Genomic DNA, 22245 nt, shown 5'->3' with positions numbered 1-22245 from the left:
ACTGTTTGTGATTAAGCAGGCTATTATTTATTATTTATGTGGCATGTGCAAGGCACCCAGTATTTTCACAGTTCCCCGTCTGGATAAGAGAGAAGACTGTGTGCAAACATCTGTAGCTGTTGCTTGACAAATCCTGTTGTATAAATAATATTAAAGGGAGCTGTTCAGCCGGGCTGCAGAAGCACTTGTGGGGCAAATGCCCTTACAAGAAAAGGCAATTTAGCCAGCAGTGCGTCTCATCCAGCGTAGGCATGGAGGGGAAAAGAAACTACGTGCCAGGGTGTTGGTATGACGCTGTCCCGAGAGCTGCTTGCTAAACTTCACTGGAGTTTGACGCTGTTGCACGGTAAGAGGAATCGAGGCAATGGTTCATGAACTCCTCGATGCAGTTCACCTGCATGTGTGTCTCAATAGAGGTTTGCTGGGCTGTTACGCGTTTGAGGTGTTTGCCTGTTTTTCAGTGTGTTTCTGATCTGTTGTATCTCTGGTCTGTGTTTGATGAACCACTTGGATACTGGTAGCCGAATTGCACCAGCTAATGCTGTGCAAAGAGCAGGGTCTGCCTCCTCACGCTGTCATGGTCGCTCTTCCTGCGAGATGCTGAGGAGACCCACGTGACAGTACAGGTCATCACCATCAGATTAAGCTTCTTTATATGATGTTCTGTTTTGTCATGCAAAGATTTGCAAAGCTATTAGAAGTGCTTTCTGGTCAGGCAGTGAGCATGTGTCCTGCTTGCTTTGCCATCCATGTCCTTCTTAGCAAAGCAGAAGTGCAGAGATGGTCCATAAAGTGGCACTAACGCGGTGTGGTGCTGTTACTGTCCCTCTGAGCTCCTGCTAGAGGACGTCTCCGTGCAGCCGGCGGGGGGGAAGTTCTGTCGAGGTGTAGCTGCCGTCCTGGGCATGGAGACAGAGCTCCGAGACACTGGTGGCAGACCTAGTGCGAGGGCTGAAGGTCCTGGCCATCACAGCCGTACGCCTGTCTCTTCCGGCACACCCACCCCCGAGACATCTGCTCCGCGTGCGGATGTGCCCCTCCAGTATCACAGGTTTCACGCCGGTGTACTGAGATAAGCCAGTCATGTTTTGGGATGAGAACTGTGATGCTTCAGGAGCTCATTCCCAAAGGGAGCTGAGGCCAGTGTTGTGAGAAGAGCCGTGCTCAGCAGAAGGCAGGGGTGGCTGATGAGCAAGCATCAACTCAAGCACCTGATTTCTGCATTTGTCACCCCATTCTGGGGTGCTCAGTTCCCCTGTCCCAGTTGAGGGCATAGCACACACAGTCTGAACTGAATCTCTGCTTTGAGTGAAGAAAACTCAATTTAGGGTGCTTGATTTTATGCTGGACCCCTGAGGAGGACTCATGCCTTGCCGAGGATATCCCTCACCGGCGACATAATTGGAATGCAGTGGTAAGTTTGTTAAAATGTCCTGCCTCTCTGCACTGTGGAAAGAAGATTTTCTATTAAACCTTAGGGAAATTACCTTCCTTGTTAACTAGCATAAAAGTAATGAACCACAGCAGGGTTACTCGGGAGATTTGGGCCATCACTTTGTAAGACTGCATTGTTTCTTTAAATTAGAGAAATAATTTAAGCAAACAAACGAACAAAGAATTTCTGGAAATTAAAGTACAGTACGAATGGGATGATTTGCTCATCTTCAGTTTAATAGGAGCAGTGCTATGAACAATTGCACTGTCGACCTCAGAAATCTATCCATGGTAACCAGTCGCAGGAGAGAAAAATAGAGAGCGTGCCACCAAGTTGGTATTAAAGTTATATTTTCCATTTTTCCGTGGTTGTGGGCTGGTCAGGGACTTTCCATGAGCAATCAGCAAGGCAGAAATCCCCTTCTGCTTTGTAACAGCCACCGCCGCTGAACAGGGGGAGATCTGATCCTGGTCCCCTGGTCCCCTGATCGCCTCCTCCTCCTCCTCGCCCGAGGTTGGCAGCATCGCCGCCTTCCTCCCTCCACCCTGCTGCGAGAAGGCACAGGCCGTGCTTGCGTCCCGTCCCATGGAGGAGGCGATGAAAAGGGCTTTGTGTTTCCTACTTCCCCTGGGGAAATCCGCCCCGGCCCTGGCCGTCCCCACCTTCGCTTCGGCGCGGCACGCTGGGGCTTGACGGCGCGGGCGGCAATGCCAGGAGCCCTGGCAGCGGGCGCGCTCCCCGCCGGGGCCGTGGGTGCCCTGGGCGCCTGTCCCGGCTTGCACCGGGACCTCACCGCGGGGCAGGGCGTGCGGCGGCGCGGGGGGCGGTGGGGAAACCTCCCCTCTGGTTTCGTCACCTCCAGATGTCGCGAGCGGGCGAGCTGGTTTCTTCACGCCCGGGTGCGGGAGGGAGCGGTGGGGTGCTGGGCCCTTTGGCTCGGTCTCCGTTGATGGGTAGGTACCTCCAGAGTTGCACGTCATTTCTTAGGTGAGGTGCGGTGTCCATCCAAGGCCCACGCAGCAACGTTGCATGATCCCTGCTGTTTTGAACAAGTCCTCTAAGAGCCTAGAGGAAGGACAGAAAGACGCTGCCAGGCTGGAATTCATCCAGAAATAAATAAATAGAAATACTGGGCCTTTGGGCTCGGATCGTCTGTTCCTCAAAAGACGTTTTTGGATGGGATCACTGCGCTTTTGTTCTTCTGTTAGGGCAGTGAGGAGAGAGCATTGTTTTCCTCCCCTCATCCCTTCCCCTTATAGGGAAAGAAGAAGGAGGACTTGGCCACCCCGAGCCAGGCGTCTCAGGGGACCTGCAAAAACAGAGAGCCATGCAGACAGAAGTGCCTTCATCCTGTCCCCGTCACTCTTCCTCCATTTAATCCGTGTTTGGCGTGGCAGTGCCCGCTCAGGGCTGATGTGCTCTGCGTCGCTGCCAGCCTGCCGGGAATGCAGCGAGGTGTTTCTAGACTTCCTTGCTGGAAGCCCGGCGAGCTTATCTTATCACCAGGTTTATCGGTGCCGGTAGTCTTGGCAAGGCAGCTGCAGAGTTTCAGTTGTGTGAGGGAGGTGTGTTTGCTCAGGGCCCGTGTTTGCAGTGTGTGTGATCACGTGTGATGGCATGCATAACGCAGCGCTCCTGAGAAACGTAATTTGCATGGTCCTGGATGTGGACCGAAGCTCTGCGGGCACGTCCGTCGTGGTGTAGTTTCTCTCCCATGTGCCGCTGGCATCCATCCCTGATTTAGAGAGAGCGCCTCTAGGCTAGGGAGCACCGACCATCGCCAAGGTCTTGTGCTAGCTCTCCGTGGAGGAATACAGGGCTGGCACCTGGAGCTGGCATGTGATTTTGTTGTTATTGGTTGTACAGGTTTTTTATAAAAGACTGGGCTAATACCGCTCTATCTTGTTTTGTCTAGGCTCAAAGGCTGATCCTGCTGAGAGCCCCTGAGAGACCCAACTCTATGGGAACTGAGACCACTTGACTGCGTTCAGCACCCTTCAGGATCCGGTCCTAGGTAATTATTCTAAGTCTCTGTACAGATTATGGGTGAGATTTGATGTTCTGCATTATGCGGAAAGTTTGTATTGATATTCCTAGTTGTCCAGTCTACAAACCTATTAACCTGTTCTATTTAGTTTCCGTAACTGTGTGCAACTCTGTGACAAACGAATACCTCAGTCAGCACTGAATTCAATTCCTTTGGACTTATTGACCCGAGTGCACCAGGATTTCATTTTTCCAGGGCTCAAAGATGGCTGCGGTGCCACACGAGAATTGATAGATTCCAGTGGCTGGACAAAAACACCAGGTTTTGTTCAAATCCTGTTGGATTTGATCGCCTACCACAATATATCCTCCTGCTGGGTAGTTTGCCTGGAAGTTGGTGGAGCGGAGGCTGTTACTGAAAGCCAGATGCAGCAGAAACAGAACTTTCCTGGCTATATTACTTTTCTTTTTATTTTTTTCCTGAATGTTGTCACCCTGTAGATCTTGAATGCTTGACACTACAATAATAACTCATGATCCAAAGAAATCACGACCACACCACCTCTCCCCAAAATAAAACAATCATCTGCTTTGCTTCCAGAGAGGGAATTTCTTGATCACCATTCTGTCAGTGGTTAACAGCTGTTCTGTTTGGGAAGCTCTCCTGACCTTAACTTGGAGAAAACCTCTAAAAAAATGTAAACTTGTAAAACCTCTAAAAAAAAAAAAATCACTCCCATCAAAAGCAATCAAAGGCTCAAAATATCAAATGCTTGTTGGAGAGGACCCATGTTCGGACCAGAGTTTAAGAAGTGCTCAAAACCTATGAGTGCATGAGCCTGCTTTTCAAAATAAATCTAGCAGCTGTTTTCAGCAGAAAAAGTAGATGGTGAAAATCTTATCTTTATTTACCTGTGTGCACAGCAGCTGCCTGCTGTCTTCCGAATCCAGCCTGAGTGTTATCCATTTGACCATCTTCCTCATGATTTCTGAATCTGAATGATTTCTTTTCTGAATTCTGAATGATTTCTTGCTCCAAGGTGGATAGAGGGAAACCAAAGAGTCTATTTGGAAACCAAACTGTGCCCTTCTCTGCCTCCTTACGGAGCTCCAGTGGTGTCAGCGCCGGGGCTTGCACAGGGGCATGGGCAGGGTTTGGTCCAAGATTGGTTCTTCCAGCCCAACAGTGCCAGCTGAAATTCAGGGTCTGAGCTTGAAAAGCCTGGACCCATGGTCCATGGATGGAGCTTCTGGGTGAGTTTTAGAGAACTGAGTAAGAGTGAAGCCAGCACAGTTTTACGTACGGACGTTACTCTGAACACTAAGAATGAATGATTTTCTTGTCAGGTTGGGTTTCTGAGCAAGAGTATATTTTTATTAAATTCTGTATGCTGGTGAAAGTATCAGCCAGTAGAAGGTTGTAATTTTTAACCCCGTCTATAAGATTTTTCCCAAAAAAGGTGGTTAATAAAAAGCCGCTTCCCACTGATTTCAGCAGCGGTTAAACCCCAGCTCTCAAGATCAGCTTTTATTTCAGGAGAAAGGAAGAACAGTATTACAGTGGCATGATAGTAGATCACATTTTATTGGCTTCGCTCTCCCAGGACGCCTTCCGTCCTTACTGCAACAGAGGCCTATTCTCATGCAGTTGTAGCTCTGTGCAGTGACATTTTCGGGACCCAGGCCTGAGGACTTTGACTGGACTGTTTCCTGTTTTGACAATCTCCATTTTAAATACTCTATGCACAGCATTGTACAGAGAATAAAAAAAAAACAACCCATATCCTTCTCTCTTGAAAATTGTCGTGGATGGTGGGGAGCTAAGCTCAAGCTTCCTATAGGGAGGGAGACAACATGAAGGTTGAAACAGACTCAGAAAGTGAAAGAGAGGAAAATGAAGAATGAGAAAGGAGAATTGTGTTCACCATCAAGGCTGTGGCGTGATATTTTTTCACATCCAGTTTGGATTTGTGGGGACAGGGCATTTTTTCAGTGCCTGTGCTCACATGCTTTGTGTTTAAACTGCTGCTGTCAAAGCTTTGAGAGTAACTAAAACAAAAATGTCACGGGTCAAATGGGTGTTTTCCAATCGCCTGGTTTATTAGGAGTGCAGTGCAAATCCAAACATCCACCATTCCTTCATCTACGTCCCCGCGGTGCCGATTGACTGCAGGTCCCGCCGGGAGCTGCGCAGATCTGCACGTTGGCAGTGAAGGCTGCTCTAAGGCTTGGCCGATGTGCGTCTTGGATGCTGACCTAACTGCCTTGGCATCCGGAAGCTTTCTGCAAGCAGCATCCTCTCTTCACCAAATTTTTGTGCAAATTTGACAGTATCAGATTCAAGATCAGGGTTTGGTCTGGATCAAGAATACACTGCCACTTCTCTCTGGTGGCTCTGCAAGGAGCATAGGTCCAGCAGCCCTGGCCACCAGGCCCAGTGCCACGCCGTGTCTTTTGGATCTAGGTCCCTATGTAGGTCTCGGGTGCTGTGTTCATCGGTCTGAATACAGCCCTTCCCCTGGCAATTACACATATACCAAGCCGAACCTGTCCTGATTTATTTGTAAAAGCAAAAATGTGGCAATATCAAAGTGCTTGTATTTTCTATAGCCTCCCTGGGGTGCGGGCTGCCCACTGATTCATATATCTCCGGGGCTTTTAATGAAGCAGGCATAGGGAGAGGCAGAAATCCATTCAGAAATGCTGGATGAGTCAAAACTGAATAGAAAATGTTGTTCCAGCTTCTCCTGTCCTCGTGCCGGTGACTACACATGCACACCCACACACACGCGCTCGCAGAGCTGCGTCTCCAGCATCACTTCTCGCAATTCCTCACAAAGTCTCTCCAAGATTTCAACATAGCCGATTATTCCTCAATTTGTTGTAACCTGAAAATAAAGACAGATAAAGGCAAAATGTTCTAGGAACAATGCCAAGCCAAAGGCACTAAATTATTAAGAGATCCGTATCTGGATAACGGATTTATGCCCTTTAACAACTTCTAAGAAAAAATACAGGGCTTACAGGATCAGATTGGGATCGTCTTAAAAATAAAGCTTCCTTTTTAAATTTGTATTGCTTTTATTATTATTATTTTAATAATAATAATATTTCCCCAGCGAAGCCATATATGAGAATATTATTTGTGTAGGAACTGGAAATTAGCATGAAATGATCAGCATATTTTTTAAAGGCACTTTACAAGTCACTCTGTATTGGAAAAGGTACAACTATCCGTCAGAGCAAGGCTTGGGGATAAAATAATTAGAAATCACACAACCATAGCAAAGGAAGATTAGTGCTAAAATTAGAAGCCATAAAGTCGTTTTTAGATTACACTGGAATCTGGGCAGACTGTTTTATTGTACAGTGTTACTTAAGAAAATGCATTGCGAGAGGTGTGAATTGTCTGCATTTGGTTGTGCTGCTAATATTTGGTGGGATGAGCTATGTGATAATTTTCAGGGAAATCCTTAGGGAATGGAAGAGACTCTACATGTGGGCATGAAAAATGACAACCTGCTAGAGAAGCTGGGTTCAGTGCTGGGCTCTTCCTCACATTGCCCGTGGAAGTGGGTGGCCTGTAAGGTTGGTTTGCTCCTTGTTTTATTTCATGACTGCAGTGCCCACACTGCATCCAGTCTAGAGAGAAGCCTGTGGTGGGATGGCTGCCTTTGATTTACACCCATACCAATTAGGCCAATTGTCCAGTCGTATAGGCAGGTGGGAAGAAGCTCTTCAAGGTCACCTGCTGTTCTGGCTCATGTTGGAGGATCTCTTAATTTAGGGGGGGAAATAAATCTCTGAAAATGAAAGGAGAGACACTATGAGTTTGACTCTCAGTGGATCTGTGCCGCAAAGCACACTAGAAGAAGGCAAAGGCCTTTGGCACTATAAGGCAGAAGCATCTCTGATCTTTCCAGAGTGTCCGTGCTCCCAGTGCTGGTACGTAATGTGTACTCCTTGCTATTTATGTTCTGGGGAGTGGTCTGGTTATATTCTGCATTGCTACTGCCGGGTGGAGAGGAGGGGCAGGGAGGGGTGCTGGGAGCTGTGGCTGAGCTCCCTTGGAAGTATTGCCACATGGTGTAGCACAGAGACTAAAATCATTGCCTGCCAGCTCCTGGGTTAAAGCATAATCTTGCTCTCGTTGCATGAAGTTCGGATCTCTGCAAACCACTTCCAGAGACCCGCTGTCCATGCTTACGGCTATCGACACCTTTGGGTGCTAGCTTCACAACTGCATGCATGCGCCAGGCTGCTGGAGCTTGCAAGGGGCCCTGCTGGTGTGTGACAGTGGCTCGTTCGCGTGGCCACATCTCATCGATAAGAACTTGTCTTTGAAGCAGAGGAAACACGCTATTGATCTCGTAATTCAGTGAGCAGACGTATCACTCTGATTTTGGCAGGACTGCTCCCTTGTGTGCAGCTAAGCATGTGTTTAAGTGTTTTTGCTATGTCAGGACCTTGAACACTAGAAGGTGGACATGCAGAAGATGGAATACAGTGTGGGGCTGTTTTGGAAAGGATGCTATTTATTTTCTTCATTGACGACCGGTTCCTCCTGGAGATCAGTCCTTCCAGATTTCCTTGGCTTGTGCTGCTGAAGCAGTGAGTGTTGTGTTACGGGGATGGGGACATAGCTGAGGTGCCTTGGTTTGTGCGTCAGGGAGAGGCCGCGGCTGGGGATTTGCTTCTTTTGATGGACAGGTGCTGGAAGCTCTTCCTCATGGCAGCAGGTTGACAGACACAAGGATCTGTCATGGCAGACGGGTTGGTAGGACCTGGTCAGAAAGAAGGAGCCAAAAGTGTGTGCCGCGGTTGGTGTATGAGGGCTCACGGTTTTACTGGCGTGAGATGGATATTCTGCAGAATGAGAGACAGCACAGAGAGGATGAGGAGGAGGAAGAGCAACATGGGACAGCTTCTACGTGAAGAGAGGCCTAATAGACTAAGCCCTTCAGTGTGGAGGAGAAGGAGCTGAGGAGATACACAGCTGGGTTATAAAACCCTGCGTGGCGTGGAGGTGGATAGGGAACAGTTCCTTGTTGTGTCTCGCCGCATGAGAGCTAGAGAAGAATTGTATGAAGCGATTGGGCAGAGGCCTTAAACAAAAGGAAGTCCTATTTTATAAAACATGTAATTAAGCTGTGGAACTTGTTGCCACAGGATGTTGTGGATGCCAAAAATATAAATGGTTGCAAAAAACAATTAGAGAAATGTGTGGACAAAAGGTCCATCAAGGGCTATTAAGTGCAGGGCTGCAGATACAACCACCGGCTCCGGAAGTATCTAGGATGTGTACTGCCGGCAGTCGGGAGTATATACGCGGCGTGGCAGGCTGTGCTGCCCCAGTCCCTACACCCCATAGCATCTCTAGTATCAGCTCTAGCCGGGTGTTCGCGAATGTCTAGTGGACTTGGCGCTGGTGCAGTGAAGCACTGAATCGGATGTTGAAGGCCAAATCCAGACTTGGGGTCCAAATGGGAGGGAGTGCCCACCAATGGGATCTGCTTTAGCCTCCAGTTTGGAGGGGTGGGGGACAGTGGGGAGAAAGTGGGTTGGGAGGGAGGTCACGGAGCACAAGCGGTTGCCCTTGGCAGCGAGTTTGTCCGAGGAGCTCCAAAGGGCAGAGGAGGTTTTGGAACGAGGGCTCGTCGATGGGACTCTATGAGAGGGATGCCAGGGGTATTTGTACGTCAGCAGCGAGCGGGGTTTTGCTTAGCCTGGCCCTACCGCCTGTCTGCCCGCTGTGGCCATTTATTCTTTGTTTACTCGCAGCTCACCAGCTCATGCGCCTTCCTCCCCGGGGCTCGGGTGACACGTTTCTTATTGGAGACCCGTACCCGGTGGCTGGTCGGGGTTGGTAGCTTCTCCCCATGCAGGCATCACCTGGCCGCAAGCTCACAACCCACCCTCTGAGGGGAAGCCTAGGAGAGTCAGTGAGCCTTGTCCTGTAAGTCGGCACCCTCTGATGTGCCCGGCCAAGGCAGGAACACAAGGTCGGAGGGACTGAGATCCCTTAGTGGAAATATCCTACCACCAAATTCCCGTTCAGGGTGAGGGGACAGTCTGAGTGGGCGTCCCAACAGAGGTCCAGGAGGATGCAGGGCAGCGAGGAAACAGTGTGCTTGATTTCAATGTGGAAATACCTCCAGAGTAAGAGAGACCTGATGTGGTTGGAGAGGCATGGAGGGGTTAGACGATAAAGCCAGGCACATTCAGATATTTTTACCACAGAGGTGGCCAAGTGAAGGGCCACATTACCGAGAAAAAGCTGAATTCTTCATCAGTTGGTGCCCTGAAACCAAGAATGGGGCATTTCTGGAAGAGAAACCTGGACTCTTGAGTTGTGCTGTATAAATACAGAAGTGACTGGATGAAGCCCTTCATCTGGTCCTATCTGAGGTATCAGGTGAAAGGACACATAGGTTCCCTTCTGGCCATAAAGTGGCAGCCCCCCATGACCACACACCGCAGTTTGGCAGTACGTGCATTTCCCAGTGCCTGCAGCGGGAGAGTAGAGTTCGAGCAGACTGCTCGCATCCCCCCCAAAACGCTCTCTGCAGCGGTTTTAGCTCAGTGAAAGCAGGACAACTTGGATCGACTCTTTGTAGCCTTAGAACAGAGCCTTTAAAAAGTCCGGCAGCAGGACTTTACTAATTCAAACTAATGACTCCGAAATACTGAATTATGGGAACAATTGGATGCCATCAAAAGACACAGACAAAAGATGCATGACAAAATACACTGTATTGTAATATCAAATGGAGCCGAATTTGGTCTGATAGAGCACCTTTCATATTCAGTGCATTTCAAAGTGCTTTGCAAAGTAATGAGCTGAATGCTGGCTGTGTAGCCAAATGGAGCAGTCATTATGCGCTTAACAATAGCTCTCTCACAGCCCTACAGAGGAGAACCTGTTTCATTGCGTGAGAGAGGGGATGTTGGCCAGGACGCTGGGGTTATCCTGTACTTTTCTTTTTTAAATACCATTAGATCTCTAGCCTGCCTTTGGACAGGCACCAGAGGTGGTCACACAAGACCTGGCTATAATTGCTCCGTCGTCCTGGTGCCTCCGTGTCCACAGCTGAGTATCTGCCTGCTGAGCGTCTGTCCGGCAACGCTCCCAGTGCTGTGAGCATGCTGGGCTGGGAATGCCAAACCTGTGAACTACCAGAGGATCAAAAGTGGACTCTGTGGGCAGAGGGGGTAAGTGGGAGTTGCTCTGGAAAGGACAGAGGGGCCTGAGGCACCCCAGGATAGACCGTGAGATGGAGAGATGGGATTATTCCGTCTCTCGTGTAAGTCTGCAGAAGTTGTTAGGTTTACCTGTGGGTCTGCTCCTCTTTGCATCTCTTAGAGGGCTGGACAGTACAGCCCAAAGGACTGGGAAGGCCACTCCGTGCTCTGTCCTCCAAAACACAAGCAACTGAACCACCTTAGCCTCCCAGACGAGCAGCAATATCAATATCTGGTCCTAGATCTCCACTTTGAAAGGGCTCAGTTTCCCTGCCCTTCTTTTATCTTTGGGGAAACAGAGGTGGCGAAGCATGTGGTGACTCACATGAGAATCCCTTGGTCCCTCGGTGTAGCTGGGAATAGACCTTCTGCCTGTCAGGTCACAGTCTGATCCCTCTAATCATGCGGTCTCTGATGACAGTTTCTTGAAGGCCCACACATGACGCTGGGTAGGCTTTTAATTTTAGTTAACCCAGAACAGAACTGGTATGGCTGTGTGAGTGGATCTCTTAGTCTTAGTTCTGGAACTACTTCTGTGACCGGGATGTTTCTTGCCCCGTGCAAGGGGAGGAAAAGGTTAATTGCTTTTTTTTTCCTTTTCTTTTGGAAAAGAGGAAATAAATGTTCCTACCCCACCCTAAAGAGACTGCACAAATCTGTCAGTCCCGGTGGGTGGGGGCAGCCAGCTGGGCTTCAGTAAGGAAGTAGCCCTTGGAAGGGAAGAGGCTGGGGGCATGGGTGGGGACGCCTTGGCTGCCTGCCCACAGGGCTGGTGCTGCGTGGAGGGGGAGATGCCATACGGGGCTATATTTGGAGTCCAGGCTAAAGTATTCTCTCTAGAGCCATGGACACACGATGAGTTAACCCCTCCAAGGGGTTGGAATAAGACCCCTGATTAAGATCTGCAGCAAAGCTTGATTTTTCGTTTCCTTGTTGCAGCCTTTACACAGGATCCCCTCCATCCAGGAATGGTTGGGGACTATGCTGCTCTTGTAAAGATGTGAGACCTGGAGGATACAGAGGGTCCCTTGACCTGCTGAAAGATTAGGCTGGAAATGAGCTCCAGGGTGAGAAAAGAGACCCTTGATGTTTTCCCTTGTGACCTGACTCCTTTATTACAGACAGCTCCCTGATAACCACAATAAGCACATTTTGGTAACCTCCCGGTTTCAGTGGAGGACAGTGCTGTTGGGTTGGCGTTGGGCTCCCTGTGTCACCGGCTTCCCAGAAGAGAGAGGGGGAATGGGAACCCGACTGAGATGTCTTTGAAGCCTGGATTTTCCTTGCTCCTAGAGCTCTGTTTCCATGCTGCCTGTCTTCAGACTGGGTTGGGGCTGATGTCATGGCAAGGCTTCCTCTCAGAGGCAGTGCTGTCTCGCGTGCTGTCATCCCGCGGCAGGGATTTGATGGTGTGCAGACGACTTTGCTGTTTCCCTTCCCGTCTGCCTTGAATTTAGGCTGGCTGGGGCTGCTTTCCAAGCAGAGGTGTCTTAAACTGCTGATTGGAGTGGCAGCAGTAACAAATGTGAGTTCTCCACAACCTTAAAGCCTGTGTGGGTATTTTGATACCACTTGTGAATGTAATACTCAACGGAAAATAGAAAGGGCCAACATTTTAAGTTTGTTTAGGAGCTGCTTTTAACAAAAATAAACTCGCATGTGATGGAGAATAAGGTTAAAGTGTAGTAGCAAGGCTGTGCCCAAAACAACTCAGACTGACTTTCAGGCTCCTGCCTTGGTGAGCTTAATGCATCTAAACCCAAAGCTATGATGCATGTATCAGTCAGGGCCTAGCTAAGTCTCTCCCCTTTTGCCTTTATATCAGCACGAGCTGCTGTGAGTAGCCTGTACTCATCGTTTTAGCACAGCGGGAGACAAGTCTGCTCTGGAGGCTCAGGAGGGAGAGGGGTCAGTGCTGCTGCAGGAAGCCTAGGGACTGTGCTTGGAGGAGGATCAGGGCTGAAGGTGAAGGGGATACTGGTCCTGGCAGTGTTTGCTTGAGATGGATTTTTGTCCCTCACAGTAGTAGCTAGATGGGTGCTTTGCTCTTGTCTCTTGTGAAGCAGTTTGGCTGCATCCTTGACACTACTTCTGTGGCACTGGCCTCCCACTGCAGTCCACAGGAGGAACTGGGCTTCCCGTCTCACCACGAGGAGACCCCCCGGGTAACCAAAGCCTCAGTCAGTCCATGTGAAAGGGAGCAGCAACAGCAGAGGTTGGTCCTGTGTCTTATTTGCCAGGCTCATGCAGAGCTCTGGGGCACCTTGGGGCATCTCAAGTAACACTGGCTGTTTAGGGAACTAAAGTGCATCCTGATTTTTCCCCTTTGCTAGGGGCATTTGTAAAGTACTCCAGAGACACCAAAGCATCGCTGAAAGCAACCAGCAAATGCTTCACTATGGGGCAGTTCAGGGACGTGTTCAGCAGAATGGTGCATTAGGCGCAGCAGGGAAGATGTGTTTAGAAAAGCAAGAAATGGATTTATAATCCCAAGCCAGCACAGCTCAGCCTACGAGAGTGTCGGCATAGCCTTGCAGATGTTTTCCAGCTGAGGAGCTGGCCAGCTGCATCTGGGCCTCGCCTTGGTCACGGTGCAGGGATGGTGCCTTGAGGTGAGGCGCTGCCCTGGGGTGGCAGAGGGTCTCCCTGCCCTCACTGTCACTGCTCTGGGCTCAGAGGGTCGTTTCCAGGAAAGCTGCTTCTCTGGATTTTGCAGGATGGGTTTCATTGCCTCCTAACGGGGATTCTCCATGTGTCTGAGCTTTTAATATCACTTCATTCCCTCTCCTTACATCCCACATCCCTATCCCAGATGTATTTGTTTAAGTGGCTTTAATTAACTTACATTTTCCTGTATGTGACAGCTCCTTAAGGATTTGGTAGCTGTTTTCTGTCCTTCCACAGTTGTCATTGACATGCAACACTTTCCCTGCAGACTGGACTTGAAGCCTGCTGTGTTTTTCCCTGCTCTCTGCAATTATTTTAACGTACTGTAAGGAAATGGTTTCCATGTGTACACATACTCAATTGATTATTAGGTGTGATTTTCCCAATCTCCGTCTGTATCTATCAGGGTTTGGAGTGAGCAAGCTGGAGGGGGCACAGAACGATGGTTTAGGTCAGATAGATTTATCTTCACAAGTGACAAGACAGATAACTGTGGAGTGCCATGGCTACAGGTGTTATCATTTGGGTGTCTCCTCAAGAGTGAAGGTTAATGCCTTGCCACTACCGATCCATCACTGTGTTATCTATAGGATTTATATGTCGTCTTGTGCCTTTCCAGCAACAGTGGTTTCACTTTTCTGGAGCTAAGATCTATGTACCTGCTCTTCGGTTACAGCAACCACAGCGGTCACTGTCAGCAAGTCCCCTGCTCTCTTAGTTTTGTTTGCTTTTAAAGCCAAGTGCTAGGAGTAATGTCCCCTTGTTCTGCAGTTTTGTGCTTCCTCGGGGGACTGTGTACAGCCTGGGCAGCAGTAACTGATGAGCCACCAAAGTGCTTCTGTAGCTTGTCCTCATAGCGGCACCTCAGCATGCTCCTCCCTGCTTCTCTCCAGACTGCAGATATGGGGGAAACCTGGGCTTTCACTGATTTTTGATGCTAGTGCCCAAGGAGGCATCTACAAACAGTCCTGGAGTTTCCCATGCAAAAGGACAGGCAATAGCTACATCTCCAGGGGTCTGTGTGAGATCTTGGTTGGGTCAAGCCCAGCGTTTAGACCCCTGTCGCAAAGAAAGCCTGTGGAGGAGTGTCGTCTTCTGGGTTTTAGAAATGGCCAAGGGCCATTCTGGCAACTGTGGCCAGTTCAGGGTAAAAAAAGCACATCACTGCTTCAGAGAGACTAGGACCAGATCCAAAATACAGATGCATCAGGCAGATGAAGGCAAGACAAGCCTTGACCCAGTCTTCCAGAAAATCCACTGCAGAAATGAGATCAGGAGGGACTCAAATCTTAAAGCGAAATCTCTCAACTTAAAAAAAAAAGCAATAAATCCAACAAATTAAAATAAAAAGGCAACTAACACGAGTGACAATTGTATGGTATCAGATAACACCACATCCTGAATTCCAGTGGCATAGGAAATATGAAGCAAAAATCACTCAGGTGCTTCTAGATAGAGATAAGGAAAGCAATTCCCATTTACCAGTAGAAATAAAATAAGAGGTCCTGATAAACCCTCCATGACTAGACTGGATTAAGACTCTAACTGTGAAAATTCATTATGGGCATGCAAAAGAACGCGTATCTCGCAGAGCTAAACTGACTGCAAACAACATCTATCTGGAAAAGAGCTGATTCACTCAGAATAAATAGATTTCTTTCAAACAGAAGAGAGGTGGGGGGAATCCATCAAAAATCTCTATCTTTGCCTTGTCATTTATGATGCAAAGAGGTCTCACACCTTTCTAAGCCACGAAGGATGAGTTCATTTCGAAAGAGTGATCCTAAGCCGTTCTAGCAGCTCTAGGGCCAGATTGGGACCCTCTACAGGCAGCATCAGCTGCTGCTTTCAGAAGGGCCCCTGGTAGTGTAGAAGCACCGATGCTCATCAACAAGCGTAATGCGATTTGGCCTGAGACTTTCAGAGTTCCTGTAAACAAATCCTGTCCACCCAGTGCTGGCTTTTGGGCTCAGGAAGCTGCGGCTTCCTTCCTATGGCATGTCAGCATTATTTTATTTTATTTTTTATTTTATTTTATTTTATTTTATTTTATTTTATTTTATTATTTGCCTCATTCTCTAATGCAATGACTCTGCATTTGGGTGGTGTGCAGAAGCGGGCCCACGGCATCTACTCTTCTGTCTGGGTCTTCAACTCTGTTGCTTTTTGGATCAGCGCTGGTTAAAGCTGCACGGTCTCACTCTGCTGTTTAGGGCTCAGTGAAACAGCCTGTGTCCAAATTTCAGTCCATGGTTGACTGAGATGGTTGTAGGTGGCTGCAGAAGCACTTACAATGGTGTGCAGGGACTGCAACATGATCTAACACCTTTTGTCCTACCAATTAAGTAACTCAGGTTCCTAATTTTAGAAATAGAAGCAAACTGGTAGGAACCATGAATAGTGAATGAAACCTTGATGTTCCTTTCAGTGGAAAGAGTGTTGAGCCAACGTTAAATGAATGAAAAAAAAAAAAGAAACCCCAAACAGAAAAAGATCTCTAGAATGTTTTTCCTGACAAGGAGGTTTTAGTTTTCAGTCCTGTTTTTGAAAAGGCTCCTTATGAAACGTGGCCTCAATTCGGTACGTGTGAACAAAACTGCAGAGGCGAAAGCCTGACCCCACAAAACCACAAAACTCCCATGTGCGAGGGAGATTTTGAGCATGGTTTGGGACAAGTGGGTTTCCTCTAATGCAGCATGAAAGTCAAGAGGATGCTTTGGGAGTAGAGGGGTCCAAAGGAGATGTTGTGTATGTTCATAAGCAGGTTGTAGGACACATAGAAAGCCCACTGCCCCGAACTATAGGACAGGCATAATCCAAGGACTTTCCTAGATGCTTGATTCGTGATTTCTCAAGCACCTTCCTCACTGCAGCCAACAGAGATATCTGCACTGATTTCTAGCTATGATTATCTTAGTGTAACCTTTCCCGCTCTGACGTTAGGAGTTCACATCAGTAGATGAGCTCTGTCGGGGGGAGATGGACGAGGCCTGCCAAATTGCAAGCGTGAGTGACCAGCCACATCCCCCGCAGGCCAAGGCCGAAGGAGATGCATGTTCTTGTTGGCCACGGCAGGAACCTCTCTTACTTGTTCAGGGGCATTTTGCATTTGTGTTTTGCCCTCTGCCTTTCTGCGGCGCTGGGCTGGCTGGGCTCTTGTACTCCTCCAGAGTGATTCTGCTAATGGGATCTGACCTGATGGCTTTTCATGTTTTAAGTAAATTAAACACAGCTGCTAGGAAAATACAGTAACCTTAACAGCACCATGGCTCCGTTGTCTGCATTGTAATTACAGCGGCAACTGCCTGGAAGTTCTACTTTCTGGTTTATTTTTAAATAACTTCTAAGCTACCCTTTGATCAACTGCTTCATCCCCGAGTCCTTCTTCTCCTCTTCTGGGTTTAACCCTTACACCTCAAGCTCCTTCTTCAAGCATCTGGCTCCTTACGACTTTGTCAGGCACAAATACAAGGGGCTGATTGCAAAAATGACATATAGCAGGTTTCCGTAGCTCCTCCCTAAATAGACACAGCAATTTTGAGCCGAAAGCGAATCTGGGTAGAATTTTAAGCTGGAACGTAGGGAGTGAAAGCGTAGCACAGGCGTGCAGGGAGCAGCGTTTAAGGCTGCTGGGGAGGTGCCTCCTGAAATGTGCAGCTTCTTCCATTGCTTCAGCTGAAATGCTTTGTGCCCCTTCACAGAGATGGGCTTTGTGTCAGTGACAACACTTTAATCAGAAGCAAAAAGAGTTGGTTTTGTGTAGGAAGCCGAACAAGAAGCCTAATTAATTTTCCGTCATCAACCACATGAGTGGAACCCATGTCTGCAAGAACAAATGATGGGGTCTCAGTGCTGCCCTAGCTGCATGCTCCCCGCCTTCATTAAAAACTCGCACCAGGTTCACCTTGGGTCAAACCTGGGTGCAGGGAAGTGACTTCAGGTTTTTCATCAGAGCCTGCAAAGGGGCTCAAATGGCAGTATCTTAAACATGTGCCAGTGCAGGGAGAGATGCTGGCTCAGCATCGCGGGGTCCTGGTCCCACCACAGCCTGGTGCTTTCAAGGCACTGAAATTCCCCAACTGCGCTCAAGATCTCATCAGCTTTGATTCTGACTCGGCTACTTTTCATCATGCTAGAAATGAGAGCCGACACGTGGGATGAACTGTCTCGTGGAGCTCAAAGGGTACTTCCACCATCCCCATTTGCCAGCTCATTTTCCAAATTGACTTTCAGTTTTTTCCACTGGAGTGGCTGGAATTGGCAGCAGGCAGATCTCCGTTGTAATGGCCTGGTCTGCTCGCCCATCTGCTGTCTGCAGCATGTCGTCGTATATCTGCTTTGGAGAGCAAAGCAGGTGCCTGTGCATTTGAGCTGAGCAGAAGCACTGAGTGAGTGTGATTGGGGTTGTAAAGTTTACGAGATTCTGTGTTTTATGGTAAATTTTAAATTGACTTTGCAATCAGGGTACATTAGAGTTTTTAAAGGAAAGTCAGTGTGATGTGTTGCAGAACACAAGGTGGTAATTTCCCCTGTTATATTGATGCTATCAACAATAAAGAATGAAGCAGCTGCTGCTCGGAGGATTGGTTTTTTAATGCATTTGATATATATAATTTATAGACTATTATTTATTACATGGGGTTTTCCCCCCTTCAGCTTCTCCTAGTGGCTTTCCCTCTCCCTCCATTATTATAACAATGCAATGAGATCTTATCTAGCACTTTTCGTCGGTGGATTCAAAGCACTTTCCAAAAGCAGTTGAGATCATTATTTCCATTTTTACACAGGGAGGGAAAAATTGCAGGCTAGAAATGGGAAGGGGTGTGAGCCCAAAGACACATCCGGGATACTCTTCCTCCTCAGTATCTCCTGCATTCACTCACTCACCTCTCCCTGGTTTGGAAGAGCTGAGCTGTCTCCTGCAAGTCCTGCTCCTGCTCCTGCAAGGCAGAGCTCCGCGCCTGCACGGTGCCCCCACGGCTGCTGTGGGTCCTGTCCCCACCCACCCACACGGCCACCATCGCGAGCCCACGAACCAAAGCGCCTTTTCTCTGTGCACAAAAAGGAGTTTCCGTTAAAAATGGCAACCGTCATCACAAGCACTCCCCTAGGCAATGAAACCTTCACGTGTGGCAGTGTGTGACAGAAGTGCATTTTGCAAAATAGGCTTGGCAGGTGGGATTTTCCGAAGGGGCTTCAGTGACTTGGTTGCCTCGATGCCAGTGGACTTCTCAAGGACACAGTCATTGGGGATGACATGGACTTTTAGTGAGGCTCAGGCTCTGAAGGTTGCTCTGTTAGCTGAGAGAAATTGGGTTTTCATCTGAGCAGAAATTTTTCTGGCTGGATAGAGTTTGTCTGTCCACATTTAGATGTCTGGATTGTGGCCACCTCTGCAGCAGTGGTCCAGACTCCCTTTAGAGTCAAGGGAGAGAAGTAAGTGCAGTTTGGAATGGGGAATTTCCTCTTTTCCTTAGGTAGATGTCCCACACAGGTCAGCTGGATCTTGCTGTAGCTTTTCTCCTTTGCCTGTGAAGGGAGTTTTGCTACCTAGCCCGGATGTGGGCATTTTTCTGCAGATACCTAATGCAGGGTGAGGAGAGTATGACCCCAGGTGTCTCCTTTCCACCCAGCATTTCAGTATCTTGACATAAAGTCGAATGGCTAGAAAGAGGATTATTGCAAAAACAGTGGTTTTCTCCACGTCTTCACTGAAGCCAGGATTTCACTGTCATTTCTGTCTGACAGCGTGGCAGGGTTTGCCTCTAGCTCCCTACCTCACTCACAGTTATTAAGCCTGCTAGAAAATGGTTGTGGCACCTTACTGCTGCACTAAGGTAGCCTCTCCTGAGTGCATCTGGATGTGAAGGTAGGGTCAAAGACTCTTGAGAGAGTATCAAGGAAATGGGCAGAGGCCTCTGGAAAGAGCCTAGGCAGGAGGGGAACTCTGAGATGAACTCAGGTCCCCAGACCTGGGCTTATTAGTTAAAGCTGAATCGCAGGAAAGGCATTTTACAATGTTTGGCTTTCAGGTGATGTCAAGAAGATGAGAAAATTGATCGCAAAAGTCCTGGATGGTTTAAAGTAATAACTGATTGAGATTTAATGTAATACAGCCTTTAGCAGCCTCTGCTTTCCAGATTAACAGAGGGTGTTTGCAAACAGCACTTTGGAAACAACTTATAAGTTTATTTAAAAACTAGACAGCAAATTCCATTTGGTGAATGATTCATGACAGAGAGTTGGGTATCAGTTGTTTTTTCCTTTCTTTGTCAAATTTCTTCTTTTTAATGGTATTATCTGGGAGATACACAACACTAACCATTCTGCAACTGTTTATGCGCCGGGGCTGTTCCACTGCACTGTACCATAGCACAGGCCTGAGAATGCAAAGCTGAAGGGCACTTTCTTCTAATACAAATCAATTTAATTTTGGAGCTATCAAAACTGGGACCAAGAGCTCAAGGTGGGCTGCAGTAGAAGATTAAGGTGTGAACTAGATGCCCAAATCTCTGGATTTTTGCCCAGCACAGTCTGTGGAGTCTGCAGGGTGTTTCACCCTGAAGTAGTTAGGGATATCTGAGTAACTGAATGGCTCTGCAGACACCACTGGCTGCACTGACTACAGTAAGAGCTTAGACAGCCAGCTTGCCAGCACACATGTAGACATGCAGCTCATTATTCAGTTGCTAGATATAAGTGTCTAGTTTTACCCTAAGGCATCCTACTTAAGCTCCAGCTGTCAATCTAGCAGGGTGCAGGTCCAGCATCAGATCCGGCAGTCCTGTGCGGGGGGCCTTGGATCACCTCGGGAGTCTAACATGGAGATGGGAACATGTGTTTAGGCAACTAAATCCAACACTGACATGCAGACACCCAAATCCCCGTGTCTGAGAGCTGAATCCTACCCTCTGTGCCAGGGACTGGTGCAGATTTATCGGGCTGTCTCCCATGCAGCGTGCACCCATAGCCTGGCTGCTGAGGGCAAGGCGACAAGCAGACTCATGGGTGAGCTGATGTGGCATCTTAGTGATGCATTCAAGGAGGGTAATTAGAAACCTTAGGTCATATCCAGGAGGGTGTGTTGGATTCATCTAGAAACCGACCCAAGAAGCTAAAAGGGACCTTGTGGCTGAGCGAAAAGCCACATGCAAGCCTGTTTGCTTTGCAGCTTTCATCTCGCGTGCGTTTTGGGAATGCGAGAAGGAGGCCTGGGCTGCTCGCCGCGATGCACCATCCTATTTGGAAAATGCTACCAAGGCATTTTCTCCGGCTCAGTCTTTGCTGGCTTAGAGGGTATGTCGTGAGTGCGATTGTTCTCAGGCTCTGTTCTTGAGGCACCTCTCCATGGCAATCTGTTAATGAAACTGTAATTCAGGCCCAGCCTTTGTCTACCCCAGTGACTCCCATTTATAACCTCGTCCCATGAGGATTCTCCTGAGCCTCAAACAGTGATTTTAGATGTCATGGTGCAAGCTGTTGTGTCCCTGAGTTCCCCTTGCCACAGTTAGAAGCCGCAATGCAGGCCTCTGTCTCTTGAGAGAGGAGCCAACTTCTTTAAGTAGAAGTTAAAGTTGGAGCCCAGCATCGCTTGAGAGAAGTGTGGTGCCAGATCCTGCCCTGATGCCGGGAGGAGGTTGTGCGCTGACCTCAGCAGGGCCAAGCCTTTGCTGATGATCTCAGGCGTGAAGCCAGGGCATTGCAGGTATTTGGAGGCTTCACTGGGAATTTTGCCCAAAATAATGACAACAGCACTCACCCACACGGGCGTGTTGACAGTGGCCTGCATTAAGCTCTTCGCCCCCTCGCTGATCACTTTTGGCTGTTCAGCAGCAAACAAGCCATTAGTCCTCTGCAGCGGTGGTTACTCATCAGCTAATGATCTGAACTCGGGATGGGGCTAAGGAAGGAGGTCAGGCTTAAGTGCACAAGGTCAGAGCAGCTGGATGCTCTCAAACACAGATGGACTCATTAGCCGCAGAGAATTCCCGTTCTCGGGGCCGATTACAGCCCTAGCAGCCAGGCCAGCCTGGATTGCCATCGTCACCGGGCTGCTGGGCAAGGCAGTGTATGCTATAAAAGTCACCTGTGCTCCTTGCTGTATTTGCTGCCTAAATATCCTTGTATTGATGGTCTTAGCTGCATGAAAAGGAAAAATACAGGCCATCACAAAGATTATTGCTTGTGTTTCTTCTCCGCTCCTTGAACACACACACACACACACACTGCAGTTATCTTACCAGTTTAATGAAACAGTTGCAGGGGTGAGGGCCCCTTGGTTGCTCTGTTCTGGCACAATAATCCAGGTGTAGATCTGACTTGAGAAATGTTGTTTGCGCCTTCCTGCGGCAGAGTCCCATAAAGGTTGACCCAAGACTGAGGTGGATACAGCCTAAGTCTAAAACGAAGAAGAGGGTGGGAGAGGGTCCCCAGTTGCTTGCCCGTGTCACACGTGCGGTAGTGGGGGAGCTCGTGCTTACAGAGCCCCTCCCAGGAAAGCCATGCCAAGGACTGCCTGGAGAAGGGGACGATGAACTGCTTGGGTGATTGAGTCAGTCACAAAGTGCTCGGAGACCCCGAGAAGAGGAGCCTGCGTCTCCAGCTCCAGCTGACCCGTGATAACACGTGTCTCCTAGCATTTGTTTCAATCTTCTCATGTAAAATTTACCAAACGGGAATGAACTGCATTTGCTCTGCCCATGTCAAACACAACAAATTCAGAGACTGCACACAATAAATGACTCTCTTCTCTCATTGAGTGACTCCCAGTTGACTGCACTACATGAAGTCTTGGCAGAGAAATCCCTTTTTTTCTTGCGGGTTTCATTAATTGTTAAGAACTCATTGACCCCAGCAGCAATTCAGGTTCAAATCCAGGTTTAAGAGCAGGTGTGAGCAGGAAACAGTTGTAGGCG

General features: G+C 48.5%; 1 protein-coding gene across 2 annotated transcripts in view; it reads left to right on the top strand.

Moving 5' to 3' along the window:
- LOC112994501 (zinc finger and BTB domain-containing protein 7C) overlaps window positions 1-22245 on the top strand; it is a 182960-nt gene that overhangs the window by 81530 nt on the left and 79185 nt on the right. For both annotated transcript variants that reach the window (XM_064500012.1, XM_026118909.2), the window contains one exon: window positions 3351-3449. The gene's annotated coding sequence lies outside the window, so the exon portion shown is untranslated. The remainder of the gene's footprint in view (window positions 1-3350; window positions 3450-22245) is intronic.

This window comes from Dromaius novaehollandiae, chromosome W, assembly GCF_036370855.1.
Source record: "Dromaius novaehollandiae isolate bDroNov1 chromosome W, bDroNov1.hap1, whole genome shotgun sequence".
Classification (NCBI taxonomy): domain Eukaryota; kingdom Metazoa; phylum Chordata; class Aves; order Casuariiformes; family Dromaiidae; genus Dromaius; species Dromaius novaehollandiae.
Note: the sequence above shows the minus strand (reverse complement) of the source record. Positions and strands in the feature narration are given on the sequence as shown.